Source organism: Equus caballus, chromosome 18 (assembly GCF_041296265.1).
Source record: "Equus caballus isolate H_3958 breed thoroughbred chromosome 18, TB-T2T, whole genome shotgun sequence".
Taxonomy (NCBI): Eukaryota; Metazoa; Chordata; class Mammalia; order Perissodactyla; family Equidae; genus Equus; species Equus caballus.
The window spans coordinates 36,242,748-36,262,105 of record NC_091701.1 but is presented as its reverse complement, the minus strand read 5'-3'; the positions used below and the strand labels follow the sequence as shown (position 1 = coordinate 36,262,105).

General features: G+C 34.4%; 1 protein-coding gene across 8 annotated transcripts in view; it reads right to left on the bottom strand.

Annotated features, from left to right (window-relative positions):
• GALNT13 (polypeptide N-acetylgalactosaminyltransferase 13) overlaps positions 1–19,358 on the bottom strand; it is a 473,172-nt gene that overhangs the window by 428,967 nt on the left and 24,847 nt on the right. For all 8 annotated transcript variants that reach the window (XM_023622933.2, XM_023622930.2, XM_070241869.1 and 5 more), the window contains one exon: positions 14,604–14,674. The gene's annotated coding sequence lies outside the window, so the exon portion shown is untranslated. The remainder of the gene's footprint in view (positions 1–14,603; positions 14,675–19,358) is intronic.

Below are 19,358 nucleotides of genomic sequence, written 5' to 3'. Positions count from 1 at the left end.
TAACTGAGATATCTGAGAATTACAGTGACTGTTGCTAGAGAAAGACATGGCCTCCTCTCAATGGTATACTATAATTTGAAAAAATCATTACTGAGATAATGACAAAAATGATTAGATTCAAAAATCAAATTACCTTGAGCGAAAAAACCCTCTTATTAAAAGCAAACACTCTAGTATTTGTTTTTATTCAGAAACAATAAAAAAAAGATGTGGCATACAAATAATATAAAGCTATCCTATAGTCTGTTTGTAAATGTCCAATCTAAACATACTATTTTAAATGACCTTAATTACCATTTTAAAGCAGTAATTAAATAATATTATGTCTCTGGGTCACCAAAAAATATATGTCCATTTACCACTTTGTGCCAGTCTTTGCCAATTAAATCAACTTCTGGAAGCAACTTTTCTTTCAGTATTGTTGACCAGAAATTAGCTAGGGGGAATATGCTGGGAGACTGGGGAGCTGTGGGGGGTGGGAGAGAAGCAATTATCACCCTACTCAACGTTACCTCAATTGTTAGATTTCCTATTTAGAAAGGAGATTTTTATGGTTTATACTATAGCAGTGAGACACAATGAGTTATTAATAGATGGTTTTTCTTTTTACAGCTTATTTTCGAGTCAACGTTCAAATTCTAAAAGCAAACAACTCACAAATTTTGTGCAAAGGTTTTATAGCTTCATAGCTCAAACAGCAAAAGTATAAAGCTTCAAGATCAATAACATCTGTTTAGTCCAAGGAAAAGCTCCACTATTTATGGGGCTGAATGGTTATAATACTTTCTTTTGATTTTGATAAGCATAGTAAATACATTCTAACCACTGATTGACATCTGAACAAATCAGTAGGTTTGCTCCATTGCAAAATCTCTTATCTATTTATTTCTGTGGAATGAAACAGTGTTCAAACTGAGAAGGAAAATGCTGTATGACTCCTCTCCTGCAAAAAACCATAATCAGTATAAAAATTCTCAGATTTCCCACATCTATTCAGCTCTACCCCAATAGAACAGCAATCAACATTTTATTTTTCTTTTTGCTTCACATTTCCAGCAGATAGGTACAAAGAGAAATCTGAATCAATGAAACCTATTAACTGATGCATAGGATTTTTTTTCTTTATGGCATTTTTTGATTCCTGGTTATTCCACTCCTCTCATTTTATTAAATTATATTTCTCTTTGATCATATTTAAATTATGTTTCTCTTCATTATATTTCTTATATTCATTTTTTATTCATCTCATTTCCTCTCCATAGTCTCCTCTTTTTTCAATTATAAAAATCACCTAACCAGGGCTGTTCATTTCAATTTGCAATTGGCTCTGCAGAATATATTTGTCAGTAGTTTTTCCACATGTCATTTGTTTTTCCCACTCTCTTTCCAACTTTTCTTTATTTTCGTCCTCTTCTGTGGATAAAACACCATATTGTTTGGCCATCCCAATATTTCTCCATAATCTTCACTTGCCATTTTACAGAACCTCCTTTTCTCTTACCCAAAGCCTGGATGCATATTCTAAGTTCTTTCTTCATTCCAACCCAAACCAAAATGATAATTGATACCACCTAAGATTGTGCTTGTAGTCAGGTTGCCAGTACTGAGACACTGAAGACATTAAATAATAGCAAAAATATCAGAACAATGAATGTTTGTACCAAAGAGCCAAAAATATAGAAAGTGGTTTTTTTCATAAAAATTCACATTTACAGCATTGTTAGGAGTATTAGACTGACTTTGATTCAAGTGCCACCTCTGCCACTCTTGCTTTTGGAGATATTAGAGAGGTTAATTTGTCCAGCTAACTCCAGTTGTTCCCATGTTTATAAAATGGCAATAAGAGCTATACCTACTTATAGAATCTTTGTAAAGATTATGCACATAAAATGAAAACCAGAGAAACTGGCCATAGTAACTAATCAGCACATGTTAGCCATTGCTGTGATGACGATCAATGTGATGATGAGCAAAAGAATTTGTTAATACAACTCAGAAAGAGAAAAGCATTTAAGATTTATAAGAATATAAGCTATTTACTTCATTTATTGGAAATTTAAGTACCTAAATGCTCCTGGCCCTATGCTAAATGCTTGGGACATGTTACTTAAGACCTGCTCAAGATTAAAGTTTCTGGAACAGCATCATTGTTAAGAGTACTGATTTTATTATTTTTATTTTGTTCTTTAGGCATCTCATCACTTTATATATATTTTTAATTAAGTTTATTGTAGAAAAAATAGGGAAATTCATAAATTTGCTAGTAGACTTTGACGATTTTGAGGCTCCTGTGGGACATAACCAGTGGAGCTGCCCAGAAGGCAGGTAAATATAGGAATTGAATTTCAAGAGAGGTAAAGATGAAGGAGTCAGTAAACCAATGTTAATTAAAGCCATGAAAATTGGTAAAATTTGTTCAATGAGAGTGTAAGTGTGAGAAAAAAAGAATGCCATGAAGACTCTTTTAGAGTAGCAATTTGAAAGAAAGATAAGCCCACAAATGAGACTGGCAAGGGCTGTGAAGGGAAGAGAAAAACAAGAGAGTACAGTGTTATAGATTCCAATAGAAAGAATATTTAAAAATAGAGGGTGCAATCAGTGGAACACAATCATGCTAAGAGATCAAAGAAGTACATTGTATAAAGAGTCCCAGGACTAACTTTAGTGATCTTAGAAAGAACAGTTTCAGACGAGCAGAAAAAGCAAGACTTGGCATGTTGAGGTATGAATGAAGGTGCAGATTTGACACAGAGAACACAGACAATTCTTGGAAACGTTTACCTGTGAGTAGAGAGAAGAGTTACTGTGTAGCAGAAAGTGGACCTGGAATAAAGAGAGGATTTGTCCCTTTATTGTGTGCAGATGCATTTTCTTTTTTATGGGGAAAGATACTTTGATATGTTTAATGCTACTAGGAAGGAATCAAGAGAGAGGGAGGAAGTTGAAGATATAGAAGAGAAAGAAAATGTTCATGTGAGTTAGGGCTCTTAGAACATGTACAGGTATAAGATCCCAAGCATGCATGAAGCATTGGCTTATAGAGGAAGAAGCATGGGAAGGAAAGAATAAAAAGATTTATGGATAGTGGTAAATTAGCAGGAACCTCACAGGCTCCTATCTCACAGATGCTATTTTCTCGGTACGTCATCTGTTAAGAAGGAAGAAAGAAGAGTAGTGTGGGGTTAGACACAGGACAGTAGAAAAGGTTTTATACAAAGCTATGGAGAACAGAAGAAATCTCTCTCAAAACATAACATAAAAGTTGCATCTCAGAGTAGAGGGCTCAGCTGAGGTCGTCATCCAGATTCCACTCTGTCTGCTTGGTGTATATATCATCTCTTCTGATGCCGGCCCAGAGGGACTTAGGCATGCCTCCCTCTCTATTCCTTTTTACCTTCCAAGAAAAGGGTTAACTCCAGATGGTAGGTATTATATTTTGTACTCTCCATCTCTTTTAACAAAGTATATCAACTTAAAAATCAGATTAATTATTTTAAGCATGACTGAACCAGACATAAAACTGTATGATTAAAATCTCAGTGAACTCTTAGCGAACATGGTTTGAATGTGCTCAAAATGACTTGTAACATTCTTCTCTCCTAAAAATCACTGATGATGCATCTTGCTGAACCTTTGCACTCATATGTCTAGACATAGCAAAGGAGGAAAACACATTGAAGGAAGTAGAAACCCAAAGAATTTTGCTCTAAGCTAGCTGAATGTTACTCGAAAAAAAATTGTTTACTGTCATGACTAACGTGGATAAACGCTCAAGTGATACCCTTTCTCTCTTTTTTTTAATTCCCTTTCTCTCTCCTCTCTCCCTCTCTTTCAATTGGATCCTTCTGTTTCCAAGATACCTTCTAGTTTGACTCTCCGCTGCTCAATCGGGTGTCTCTGATACTGACTGAGGTTGCCTGGCAACATGACCGACAGAATACTCACCAGCCTATGTGACCGCTCTATTTTTTGGTTTGTAGTGGGAGATTTGTATAAAATTTCATGAGGTTTCCACATTGCAATTCTATTTCATTTCAGTCAGTGTGTAATGAAGTTTATTACTTGCAATATTATTATTACAGTTCATTGCATTGTTCAGCATTGTTTAGAGGTTTTTATTTTTTGCCATAATTATTAATACTTCCAGAACATTTTAAAAGATTGTAATTGCCCTTCAAAATACTTCCATATCTTTTCAGAAGCTCATTATCAGAAAGCCAAAATAAAAAAATATTAAAAACCAAAAGGTTATTGATGGGGAAGAGATGTAAGAGGAACTTCTTGGGGATTGGATATGTTCTGTATCTTGATCTGTGTAGTAGTAACACAGGTATATAACTATGTAAAAATCCATCAATCTGTACACTTAATATTAGTGCACTTTACATACTTTAATATACATATGGCCTACTTTATGAGTCTTAAAAGGTGGTGACAAGACAAATAAATATACATACACATATAGAAACAGAGACTATATAAGTTTGATATATGTTAGTTTGAGAACAAAAATAATCTCAAGGTTTTTATCATAGAACATAATATCTTCTTAAAGACTGGGCATTGCTATTGAATTTCATCAGTTCAACATTTGAGACTATTTTGCCATACGGCAACCATGCTTTCAGTTAATTACTTGCTATTTATAAAGGAGCCTTAACTGTCAATTCAAATGGGCAAACTGAGGATAAGAGACAGCACTAACAGCGACACACTGCAAATGATATGCTCTTTGTTTTAGACTCACTGGATCACAAGCAGAATGTCTCCGATGCAGAGAAAGATCACACCTAGAAACGTGCCTCAAGAAGCCCCTCCATTCACCAAGTCGTAGACATGGCTTGCGGGTCTGGCCTCTGCGGGGTGCACTAGACCCACAAGTTCCTACAACATAATGTGGACAGAAAAATAGATTGCCCAAGTCTAATGCCAACTTTAAAACAGAGGCCCTTAGTAGCTTTATTTTATTTATAACGTCTTATCATACAATCTCCATACCAGAGAGTGAGGGCATTTTTTGTGCTTTACCCATTGGACCTTCTAAAGAGCTTAGCATTGAACTTGTGTGGTTTTCAAAAGTACTTTCATGTTGTTCTTATTTCATTTGACCCTCATCATGGTCTTAATATATATTGCCCATTTTATAAGTGAGTAACCTAAGGTGAAGAGAATTTAAGTGACTTGTCCAGAGTAACACACTTTGTGTAAGCCAGAAATCCTCACAACCAGAATTTGAAGCCAGTTTTCTAACATGGTGTTACAACATTGAGAGGTATTACAACCTCTTAAAAAAAGCCAGTTTCTGTAAAAATTCAACTTTGGTTTGAGTAAATAAGTCTTCATCATTTTATTTGCTGGTCTTTAGGCTATTTCTTTTGACAAGAGAATCTGTCTAGGGCAAATAAAAACCCATAGAATTGTGGTGTTTAAAGCTGTCACATAGGTGGTAGAAGTCAGCTCATCCACCTAACTGATTTGTCAGCTGATGAAACTGAGGTCCAGAGGGTTATCACGACTTTCACAAGTTTCATAACTTCTAATGGTAGAATTCAAATTGGAATTCATCTTATCTGTTTCTTGGTTTGACATTACATAGAGTACTACTATCATAAACCTAAATTTTTAGCAATATTTCAGTACAGTTTAAAGTGTAAAAATGATATATTTAAAGGGTGGAAATTGAGATGCTCAATCCCATCTAAAAGAGAGAGCTTTACCCAGGAGAAACAAGATAAATGGTCTTTCTATTCTATCAATCAGCATTAGGGATAAATAAATTCTGTCCTCCCTTAAATAACTCAATTTATGTTAATATAAGGTGCGTGAAATAAAACCTACTATTTATTGATCCTTTCCTATGTGATAGACCCTTTACATATATTATCATATTCAATTCTCACCAAAATGTTGCTAGATAGTTATGATCACGCTCTTTTACAGCTGAGAAAGTGGAACAAGTTAGGATAAGAACCTTGCTCAAGGCCACATAGCTAGTAATTTGCAGAGCCAAGATCAGAACCCGGCTCTGTTTGATGATAGAATCTGTGTATTTTAACCCACACCATCCTGCCTCAGAAATCACATTACCTAAATGTAATCCCCATCTTTTAAATGTGACTGAGGCTGCAAAGAGCCTCCCCAATACCTATCTTCCCCTTCCCTCCTAGGGACGCATTCAGATCAGTTGTGTGTACAGCTAAAACCTATATGTAGCAGCTTCTTTTACAACAAAGAGTAATGATGGTTAGCTAGAAAATATTGGGTGGAGTTTCTAGGGAATCTCTTTGACGGGGGCTAAACCAGCTAGTAGCATGCCTCTTTGCCATTTTTCATTGTTTTTATTCTCCCTGCATAGAACACAAACATGATGGCTGGGCTCCAGCAGTCATCTCAACTACTGGTAAACCCTTGAGGATGAAGTCATATGGCCAAGATGGTGGAACAGAACTACATAAGGATGACCCTAATGACCAAGGCACCATTATTCCAGCCCCACAATGCCAATGACCAGACTTCCTCTGTGCCGGGGAAAACCTGAACTCCACCTTGTTTAAACCAAAGAAACTTTGTTACACATAATCCATTCAGCTTCAATTGCTCACAAAACTGTAAGAGCAAGAACTCATTTTTGTGTGGAAAGACTACTAAAAATTCCAACTAATTCAGGACTTCTGCCTCTGGTAAAAGCAGACTAGGTAATTTGAGGGAAAAAACTCATCTTGCTTTGGAAAACTTGAAAAGCTGGGCTAAAATATATATGAAAAAAATTTGCAGTTTTGCTTCCACTTAGAAGGTCAAAAGCCACAACCGAATATTGCTCTTACCTTAACAATGAGAAAAGGCCAGATAATCTACAAAATAATAACTTTTCTTGAGCTCATCAGAAAGCTAGGGTCACAAGGCAAAGCGATTAACTAAATTTCAAAGGGTAACAGACCCTCTGAGGAGAGACAGGACATACGAGCCGTTTCACCTTTGACAGGACAAGAGAGGAACAGGTGCTCATTATGAAAGTGGGTAAGAAGAAAACAGCTAAAATTGTACCAAATACTTAAAGGCCAGAATGGGTCAACAGAACAGTATAGACGCCCTGGGATCCCACAGACACAAAAGGATATGCACTCATTCATAAGCTCTTTTTTTCAGGCACCTACCAGCTGCTCAGCGGAAAGACTGAGGTCAGGGCAGGAGACCCAAAAGAGCACTTTGGTGTCACAAATGCACAAAATCCTTTCTGATTCCCCAGACTCTTCTCTAATATGAAGCAAAATTTAGCCTTCTAGGACTGAAAACCTTCACACCCCAGAGCCCTGGAAAAGATCCATAGTTACTAGAAAGAGGCAAAAATCATCTGAGCCCGCTGGACGGGAAGGTAACTGTCTTGAGCCCGGAATCTTACACTAACACAAAGCAGAGATCTGCTACCAGCTGGGGAAGGGCAGGACGCTCTCCCACCAAACAACCCCACAGAGTCAAGGAGGAGTTTGGGCGCCATGGGAGGAATGGGCAGGGACGCTGAAAGGCCCAGGTGCACACGACACTCCTAACGTTAAGACTGGAGCAAAGGAATCCAGAACAGTTGTGCCCACACCAGGCACTGCAGCAAGTAACAGGCAACAGCACTCAGCCAGCAGGAGAGGTACAAGAGCGTAACAAGATGCTGCTTCTGTTAGGCAAGCATGCAAGACACGCTACAAGGGGAAGGTGGAGAACAAACACAGAAAGTCCTGGCACTCTACGTCCCACACCAAGCACAAGGAAGCAGCAGTTCTGCTGCTGGAATTTGAAGTCTGTGAAAAAAAGCAATCAATATAAATCATCAGATTAACAAAATAAAAAGGGAAAATCATTTGATACTCTCAATAGATAGAGAAAACATTCAAAACCCAGTTACGATTAACAATCCCAGTAAAATCAGAAAAAAGTAAGTTTCTCAATCTAAAACAATATGATATTTACAAAAACATTACAGTAAATATCATTCTTAAAAAAATGGTGAAAGTTTTCCCTTTGATTTGAGAATAAGAGCACAATTTCCACTCTTCCCACTTTCATTCATCGTTGTTCTGAACATTCTAACAAATTCCATAAGATATGAAAAACAATTAAAATTATAAATAATATTATCTTTGATCACAGACAACATAGTTCCTTACAGAAAATCCAAAAGAATCTACTGAAAAAATATTAAAATAAATAAGTGTATGTACAATCTACTATATACAAGGTCAATATAAAAAATACTTTTCCTTATTCAAGGAACAAAAAGAAAGTAAAGTTTTAAAAAATATATAATATATAATAATATTAAACTACATAAAACTTCTAGGAACAAATTAACCAAAAATGTACAAGATCTTTATGCAAAAAAACATAAAATATGATTGAGAGAAATTAAAAAGACCTAAATATATCAAGCACATATATATATGTTCCAGATTAAAAGTTTATATTGTAATTATGCCAATTCTTTAAAAATATTCTTAAAAATAGATTGAATGCAATCCTAACTAAAATCCTAACAATGTTTTTGTCAAACTTGACAAAGTAATTCTAAAATTCATGTGAAATAAGGTAAAGTCAAGATGATTTAAATAAAAACATGGTGGGAGAACTTGTTTTAATAGATATTAAGAATAATTAAAAAGCAACCATAGTTAAAATACTGTTATAAGTAGTAAGGAGAGACTGATAGACCAACTGAGAAGAATAGTTGGCCCCAAACACACAGACACATATGGACATTTGATTTATGATAAAGATGGCATCAAAGAGCAGTGGGCAAAGGAGAGAATTTTCAGTATGATTCTGTAACAACTGTATATTCATTTGGAAGGAAAATAGGACTTAACATCTACTTCAAACCATTCACAAAAATCAATTCTAAGTGGAATAATCTAAATGCAAAAATATGATTAAAATTAAAATTAGAAACTTTTCCTCATCAAAAACTCCAGTAAGAAATTGAAAAAGCAAGTCACAGAGAGGGAAAATGTATTTGCAATGTTTAATTGACAGGGGGCTCTTAATCCAAATATAACTAACTTCCACATATTAACAATTAACACAATAGAAAAATAGGCAACAAGACACTTGAACAGGCAATTTACAGACAATAACATCCATATGGCAATTAAAGTACATAACATAACCACATTATTCAACAGGAAAATGTAAACTATACTCTCATAAGAATGGCTAAAGTTAAAGAGACTGATAATACCAAGTATTGGCAAGGATGAAACAATAGGAACTCCCATACAGAACTGACAGGAGTATAATTAGTGTAACTACTTGGAAAACTGTTTGGCAGTATCTACTGAAACTGAAAGCTTGTATATAATATAAGTGAGCAATTTCATCGCTAAGTTTATATCCAACAGAAATGCATGTAGATATGCAAGAAATTTTTAAAAGAATGTCCATAGCAGCATTATTCATAATTGCCCAAACCCAGAAACAGCCCAAATGTCTATCAACAATATAGTGGATAAATACTCTGTAATATTTTTATAAAATGGAACACTACATAGCAATGAAAACTAAGGAAACACGCAAAAACATTAATGAAATTTAGAAATATATGTCCAGGAAAGAAAACTAGACACAAAAGAATGCATCTTATACAACTATTATGTACATAAATTCAAAAATCAAGCTAAACTACAATTTTGTATTTAGGGATGCATGATAAAATGTTAAAACTATAATGAAAAGCAATGAAGTGATTACTATAAAAGTCACAGAAAGGTTATCTGTCAGGGAATTGATAGAAGGGGAGTAATGCTTGGGAGGCAGATAAAGCGGGGTTTCTGGGATAAAAGAAATGTTCTATTTCGTGATCCGTATGATGGTTACATGGGTCTCTGCTTGTAAAAATCATTGTTTTGTACCCTTAATGCGTAAAAGCTCGTAATAAAGAAGATTAAAATGGCAATAATTCTGTAATTTAATTTTATAAATTAAAAATTATGATACAAAGTTCAATGAGTATAACTAATACCTGTTGAGAATTTACTGTGTGTTAGGAACCACTGTAAGTGCTTATCTCATTTAACCTTCGCGATATTTAGAAGACTTAGTACTATCACATTTCAAAGGTGAAGAGACTGAGGCACAGAGAGCCTACATCGTTGACACAGTCACACAGCTAAAGACACCTCATTCTGGGATCTGAACCCACGCCTCAGTATGGTTCTGGAGCCCACGCTCCCAAGCAGTACATTACGCTACTTCTCCCATATAGAAAAAGAGAGAGACTCTCTAAGCTGTGTGTTAGTTTTTTCCCTTGTCAAAATTATTGCTTAGTATGATAGGTAAACTAAGTCTAAAATATTGGTCTTTCATGGACCCAAGATATTAAATCTTTAATTTAGCACTCTATCCTTGTTTCATTTTAAGCCCTGCTAAGGAAGGAAGACAAATCACATTAAGATGACATATTTACTATTCTAATTTATAATTGAGCTATATCATAAATTACACTGTTCCTGTTGCCCAGCACAGAAGTGAATGTATACAAGAGATTCATCACTAACCATAACGGGTATTTCTCCCTAGAGGTCAGGAGAATTTTCTCTCTACACAAAGACTTAACTAAAGAAGGGGAAAACTCAAAAAAAAAAAGTCTCTTTCTCTAACTATTAGTAACATCATTTTCCAGTTCAGTCAACCTGGAAATCTCAGTTATTTTTTAGAGGAATGATGTATAGCGGTTAACTGCAGAGACTCTGGAGCTTGACCAACTAGGCTCAAGTATCAGCCCTGCTATTTTCTAGTTATTTGACCTGGGACAATTTACTTCGCTAATTCTGCCTCAGTTTTCTCTTGTACAAAATGGGGATGACATTAATGACTACCTGTCAGGATTGTTTGAAGGTTACATTAAATAATAAGTGTAAATAATTTCAAATACAGCCTAGTACATAGTAAATGCCACACAAATGATAAGGATTATTATTACTCTCTGATCTTACTCCCTTCAAAACCTCATCAATATCTATTCCTTCCTCTCCATTCCCAGTGCTACAATCTCAGCTCTTGACCTCATTCCTTCATTCTTATACTGTAATATTTTCCTAAAACTTGTTCTTCTTGTCTAGAATTTTTCCAGCTGGAATCCATTATAAAGACAACACCAGACTGATATTCAAATATGAATTTTTTTGTTGTTGAGACGATTAGCCCTCACAAAATATTCTCTTTGTTTTTATTTTAATTGCCTACCAATTGAATTCAAATTTCTTACTCTGATTATCAATATTTCCTAGAACCTAGCTCCAACCTTATTTTTCAGTGTTATCTGTTTTTAGTCAAACACAAGAAACCTATTCTGTTGTCAAACTAATTAATTTACCATTCATTGAATATGAAGTATGCCTCTTCACCTCTAAGCTTGGTATACCATTTCCTTGACTTCCCTGTTAACATTTTCCACTTGCATTAAGATCTAGAAAAACATCATCTCCATCATGAAATCTGGAGCCAATGCAGTTCAGAACTATATCTCCTTTCTTAAATCTCCTCTAATGGTTTATTTTGTTCACATATATATGACCTTTTTATTATTTCTCAAATTACTTGAAACGGTTTTATTAATTTCATTGCTTTGGACTATCCTCCTGATGCCCTATCCTAATATCATATCCTTTGGCTTATTTATGCCTGAGCATATCTTATTTCCTCAAATTGAAGACAGAATTTTCTCGAGAGTCATTTTTGTCTTACCCTCCCACTCGCTCTAGTACTTAACTACCACAGTGCCTCTCAAAATAGGAGCATGCAATAAATATTTATTGAATTAAATGTAATCACTAGCTTTGTCTTTCAGAAACCAAATATGGAGATTGAAAGTAGAAGCTTATTTCACTATTTATTAAAAACTTATTTCACTCTCAAACCAAGAGAAGTGTGAGAATACAAAAGACTTGATCCATCTACTTTTAGGGCAGTAACATTTTAAATATTAGTAAGATTGAAAATGTCCCTCAGGCAAAATGTTGCTGATGGTTTGCTTCAGGAAATGATACATAAAGGAAATGGGATCAGTGGATGACTGAAAGGGAAGAAGATGAAGATCACACACAGGTGACAACAGAAGGTATCAGTGTGGCCGATGTGTTGTAAAGGATGTCCCTGAATGCTGACACACTTGAGGACTATAAACAGGGAGGAGAATGATTAAGGTAAGCTGAACTCTTCATTCCAAACTTCTCTGCGCTGTATGAAGTGGCTGAGGGACTGCAAGGAAAAGGTGTGGTGTCAGTCACTTCAAATTCTGAGAATTAAGACTAATAGAAGTATAAAATATGGTCTCTGCCCTTGGGGAAGAAACTCTTTTATTTTTTTAAGTTTTCTTTACTCAAACAGCATTTTTTCCAGGCAATTAGTTTTGGATTTCTGAGTGGTCCTGCCAACAATTAATATAAGGCAATTGCCATTTGTTTCAGTTAAAATTCAATCATCAACTACTTATTTACTAAAGAATTGATATGTATGATTTAAGGTTTGGGAGAAGGGTTTTTATGCAAATAAAATAAAGCTAGATCAGCCACAGAATTTCAGTGTTTAACACCCAGGTTAAGAGAATAAAGAAAAGAAGCTTTAGAATTAGATTGGCCTCAAGCTTATTCCTGTGAATGATAGATTTAGACCATCTGTGGTGCATTTTCCTAATATGAAAAATGGGGATAAGAACATATGTACCTCATGATATTATTGCTTAGATTAACTGAGATGTTGAATGTAAAGTGTGTGGGATAGAGTAAATACTTAATAAATATTGTTTTCTTGTCCACATCACTTCAATTTCCATGAATTGTTTAAAGAAACATTGAAAGAGATTGTTCCTTCAAATTATTTGACCATCATTTCAACTCTTCTCTTTATTTTGTATCCATAAGTTTGCACTGTCTCCTTCAAAATAAACATTTCGGACTCCACAAGCACTTTACAACTGCCTCCCTCTTTTCTCCAAAAAGCACAGAAGCACACTTTCAGCCTAGGTATGCAATCAATGCACAATGGGATATATATACACACACTCATTTTATATACCATATATATACATGCCGATTACCTCAATGGTTTGCTTCTTCAATAAAAGCTCAAAGAAGTAAAGATATCCACTAAAAGCATTTTGCTCTGTTTATAAAGAAGGCTGAAGTTTAATTTCTTTTTGAGCATATCAACGAACAGTATTCACTGAGTACCTTTGTTGTGTACACCATATGACATGATTAGGAAGTTATAATGCTTATTAACAAGCATACTTGAATTGAAATATCAATTTACTATGTATCTAGAACTGTCCTATACGTTACATGTGCTAACACACTTACCACAGATGAGGTAGTTCCTAATTTTATATCCATTTTAAAGAGATGTTAAGTAATTTTTTTCAGCCACACAGCTAATAAGTAATAAATCCAGAATTTAAAGCCAGGGGGTCTGAACCCAGAGTCTGAATTCTTAAACCACTGCACTATGCCACCTTTTTCTGAAGTAGTTATCTTGGAAGACAATGTATGCACACCAATGCTACCACCATCTCTTTCATACTTTTCAAAAATTCTATTTTAAAATTGTCCTCCTGATCATCCCACTTCATCAAACAAGGAATCTGAGCATCTGGAGGCTAGGACTCTATGATTCTACAGTCCCTTCCAACTCTAAAATAATAACATGACAGTATTTAATTGTGTCTTTTTTTTTAATGAATGAAAGAAGACTCTTGGAGAACTTAGCAACTCTAATTCTGAGCACTTTTTATTAAGAATAATTTAGGTGATTTATAAACTTTCTTTCAGAATCTGCATTTTCACTTATTTCCTACTAGTTCAAAGCAGTCCAAGTAAGGAATTGCAAAGTATCATTTGAAATGAAAGCAACGACATGATAGACAGTAGAAAAAATATATATTCACTACTTTTCAGGATAACGCTTAAGCAAAACAAAAATCCAAAGAAATAATCAGAACATGTTTAAACTCTTAAATATTCAGGCTCTTAAGTAAAAGTTATTTAACTTTTCTAAGTTATTGGTGGAGGCAATATTTTCTGAAAAGTCTTGTGTTCAAAACCTAGATTCATCACTTTGAACAGATATTAAGCAAAGTATTAAAATTTCTTGGGTCTCAGTTTTCTTATTTATAAAATGGGAATATAAATATTGATCTTAAAATATTCGGGGCAGAGTTAAAGACAATACATATAAATTAGCTGATACACAGCAAATCTTAATACTTATTTCAAAATTCCTTTTTAAAATTTCCATACCAACACTGGCTAATAGCACTAATGTCTTCACTCTTCTCAACTTACGATTTAGAGGGGAAAAAAATCTCACTTAAATATTAAGTGAGAAATATTATATGCAAGTTATGTACACAGAACAATAGTAATATGTCATTAGAAATCTTGAAATTATACAACTTAATTCAGACTAGCAAATAGCTCACCGAATTTTTATTTTTTATATACATGTTGCCTCAATAGTCACAAATATCAAGAACCGTAATACAAATGTGTTCTTTTATGACTGTCTGCCAAATTCATTCAGCATGACTGCAACTGAGTGGAAAAATAAAAATACATATTACTTACTGTATGTGGCGCTTGGCAATTTCAAAGTGATTTGCAAACATTCATCCTCAAAATACTCCTACAAATTGCATCTGTGAAAAGAAAAAAATCCAAAAGAGTAAGCAGTTTGCCAAGGTTACAGAAAACCTTATCCAGATCAACAAATACTTAGATACTACATACTTTAACATAGTGAAATAAAGTTTTGCAAGTTATAAATTGTACATCTGGTAAAGTAAAATGGGCTGATGAACAGAACTATTCTCAATTATATGCAAATATTCTACACATCAGTCGAGGAGGACGCTCTTAAGGAAGAGGTAAGAAGGGTCTGCACATTGGCTTCAGAAGTATATGCAAGAAACACAGTGCCCCCAGAACATGGCAGACCAACATAAAAGCATATTTAAAAATATGAGATATTTATAAGTAAATTTGGCTGGAGATTTGAAGTGGTTATTAAAATAATTCAAGTTTTTAAAATGTATGTTTGTCTGACATATGAAGGTCACTGAGTTAGAAGAGAATTTTACTTGATTTACCCAGAGAATTGCACTAATTCACTTTGTACTTGAACTTCAATTCTAATTGAAAAGGTTGCAGTGAGAAAAATGCAGGCATGCCACTTGCACACCTCACAAAAATACACAAACATTCATTTCCTTTTCAGAAAGTCAATTATAAGGAGAAAGTTATTTAATCAGATTTTATTAATTTGTTTTATAGAAGAGGTGTTGGGGAAAACACATTAATTTCGAAACAAAATATTTCAACAAATGGATTTTATGCTACTGGGTATACTGTTCAAAAGAACTGTTCAAAAGAAACAAAACAAAACACAATCTAATGATCATTAAAGTAACCCTTTAAAGTACAATGTGTTGTTTCAGACAGAGCAGCCACACTTTAGACAATACGAATAAAAAGTCCCCTAAGTAGCAAGCCACTTTAGGGAAACATTAGTTCTCGGGTGACCAATAGAATTTCTGCCCAGAGAGATCTGGTTCTTTATAGTACTGAGAAGAAGTACCAGCTTACTAACACTGGAGGTGTGCTTTTGTGTTCACTAAAACCAACTATAAGCAAATCAACAGTTCAACAAGACCAACAGGCATTCTGAGAGTCTAATTTATCTTCCTCTAGCACGTGGGAGACAACAGGATGGCACTGGCCTCTCCCCAGAACAGGAATGAATGATTTTCCTAATGCTCAACACAAAGTCTCTCAAACAAGAGGAAACTAGATAGAGTTCCAAACTTATAATCAAATGTCAAAAGTAAATCAAGAAATTCTTAAGAAACTATGTAGTTTTATAAATTTCATTTTTCTAAGTTTAAAACGTAGAGCTTAATAGAAGATAAAAATTTATGTTTACATATATTTTCAATAGAATTATAAAGTTATAACAAGTTTCAGACCTGTATATTTCTTCATGCTTTAGCATATTCATCCTCATAGACAAGAGAATTGAAATTAACAGTAATCATGTGTCCTGCCCAATTTAACCCAGCTAATGAGAGGTGATCCTGGACTCAGAACAAGCTTTTCTGACCCAGATTTTTTCTCACTACAACACCTAATAGTCCCTAACTGCACCCAGAGTAGAGGTTGCAAACTGGGGCGTAATAACCAAATCTGGCTTACTGACATGTTTTGTTTATCCAACAGCATAATTTTAAAAATATTTTTAAAATATTCGAAAGAAGATTTCTCATAAGAATCTTCATTTCTAGCTTTTTTGAAAGAGGGAAGATTTCATAAGGCTGGGCTCCAAACCTCCAGAGAACAGAGAATGGTTGCCCCTCTTGCATGGGACCTACTTTCTGCACTCACCTATTTCCCACTTTTACAAGCTGTCTTCTCCTCCGCCATTGTCATGCACTGAAGTGTTTTCCTCCTGATCCTTACCTACCAACTACAATCAGACCTCTTTGCTGTGAAAGTGGAGGAAGGATTTTCCTTAATTAAGCTCAAAGAGCTTATTTCATCAGTTGAAGCAACTGCTTATAAATGCATTTCACCGGCTTCTTACAATCAGGTGCTATTGATTAGTGATGTTTTAATCTATATACATGTTTTTAAATTTCATGGGCTTATGTTTCCATTTGTTTAAATATATATTTGATAATTTTTAAAGCTAAGGCAGAAATTACAAATACAATCGATTGGTACAAATCAAGGGAATTAACGATCCTAAATAATGATTTTACATTTATCAAGGACACATCCTTCAGAGAGAGACTTCCCGGATTGACAGGTGGACCATTTGGTAAAATAATGATAGAGATAAAAAATATTCAACTTAACCAGATAAACTAGACTAAGAAAACACTGACAACAAAAGGTAAAGCTATGCAATCCACAAATTCTGGTTACATCACGGCATATTGCAAATAACTTGAAATATCAATATGTTTTGTAGAATACTTAAAAAATGTGGACCTGGAATTCTGGGTAGTTGTGGTAATAGCAGCCATCTAAATCTGAAACTCTTCACACATCCTGCAAAAAATATACAGCCAGCCAACAAAAACAAATAAAAACACACAAATCCTAGGCCTTGAGCATAAATGGAATTTGGAGAACAATAAAAATGTCAAATTACTTGTAAACAGAAAATTAAACACCAATTTCTAACAGAGCCTATCTTTCAAGCTCCCACCATAGGTATTACAGAGATCTAAGCGGTCCAGAAAAACTGTGAGGAAAAGAGAAAAACAAAGGTCCTAAGCGAGCCACAAAACACACTCTCAGAAAGTCCACTGAAACTATGAAAATATTGAAAAATTGCCCTGGCATATTAGAACACGGACACAGGGAGGAGACTCAAAACTATATGGAATTCCAGGTGACATTTTTTCGGGGGAAAGAGTAAGGCATTTCAAAATGATTGGGATATGTCAAAAGGACATAGGCCCCAGCTTCAGGAAGCTCCGACTAGTCAAATCTGGAACAACTGGAAAATCAAAACAATAATTATCATAAAGAATTAAAATTCATTACAGAAAATAAAATATGAATAAAGTACATAAGGAAGAAGCGAAAACTCCTCCTTTGCATAGGATGCCACCCTAACAAATACAGATGGACCGATGGAGTTAGAAAATCACCATTAAGCAAAATTTACAGTTAACTGATTCAGTCAAGAAAATACCTGTGGATCAGCACTTGCGGCTGAAAGTGTGACGATGAACCAAGTATTTCCACAGTCCTAAAGAATCTTCTCACACATCACTTATTAATTACAATGGGGAAATAGTAACTTTCAATGGAGAAACTTGGCAGAGACCACCTTAACTAAATAATCAAAGACAACATCATCAATAACAGGACAAATACACATGACGTGATGCCAAGTATGCACTTGACAAGGACACCACATCACTTCTGTAGTATATCTGCCAAAAATGCATAACCTGAATCAATCATTAGGAAATATCAGGCAAACTCAAATGAGGAAAGTCTGAATATTATCTGGCCTGAACCCAAACTGAGGAAAGTCTGAAAATACCTGGCCTGAACACTTCAAATTCGAAGTCATTAAAGAAGGAATTTAAAAGACATGACAACCAGGGGCCAGCCCCAGGGCCTAATGGTTAAGTTCAGCGTGTTCTGCTGGGGCAGCCCAGGTTCAGTTCTCAGGCGCAGACCTGCACCACTCATCAGCAGCCATGCTGCAGCAGCAACCCATGTACAAAATAGAGGAACACTGGCACAGATGTTAGCTCAGGGCTAATCTTCCCCAGCCAAAAACAAGAAAGAAAAAGACACGACAACCAAATGCACGTGTGATCCTAGATGCACTGTGAGTTACAATAACAGCATTTTGTTAATAATGAATTTCTTGATTTTCATAATTGCACTGCGGTTATATAGGACAATGTCCTTATTAGTAGGAAATACCAAAATACTTCAAGTAAAGAAGCATGTCTGCAACATATTCCCAAATTATTCAAGGAAAAAATTACATGTATATGTACATATATACAGGTGTATACATATATATAATTATGTAATTATACAGTATGTGTGTATATATATGCATACATATATGGAGAGAGAGACAGTAAGCAGAAATAAAGCACAAGGGGCAAAATGTAAAAAACTAATGAATCTGGACAGAGAATATACAGGGTTCTTAAGTACAACAACTGCAAATTTTCTGTATGAAACTATATCAAAATTAATAGAGAAAAAGGGTAGAAATAAATAAATGTTTTATTGTCATTGAAATATTTGGCATCACAGAAAAATAGTCAATGAAGTGTTTTTAAATCAAGAAAAAAATTAAGAAGCTAGAAAAGAAATCAGAATCATTGCCCAATGTTTTAGACAACTAAAATAACAAAAATCCAGATATATATATACATATATTCTCCTGTATTTTGTATATTATATATTTATATATACCTTATTTATTAAATATGCATATCTTTAAAGATATTATATATTTATTTAAAATTTATATATTTATACATGCATATCAAATATATAAAATACAGAAGAATGAAAATAAATGTGGAATCTACCTTTGGATTTTTAAATAAATAATATAGACAATATTATATTCAGCAAATTCAGCAATGTAAAGTTAAATAATGAAATGATATTCACAAAAGAAATGAAGTCATCAGCGATTTAAAAAAATAAAGAAAAATATTGTCAAAAAGTTATCAGTCTCAGTGGTTTTTCTTTATATCATTGCTTTTCTAAATAAAAATTACCAAGGTCTTTTTATAAAAATTCAGAAAAAAACATAAAAGCTGAAGTCACTCA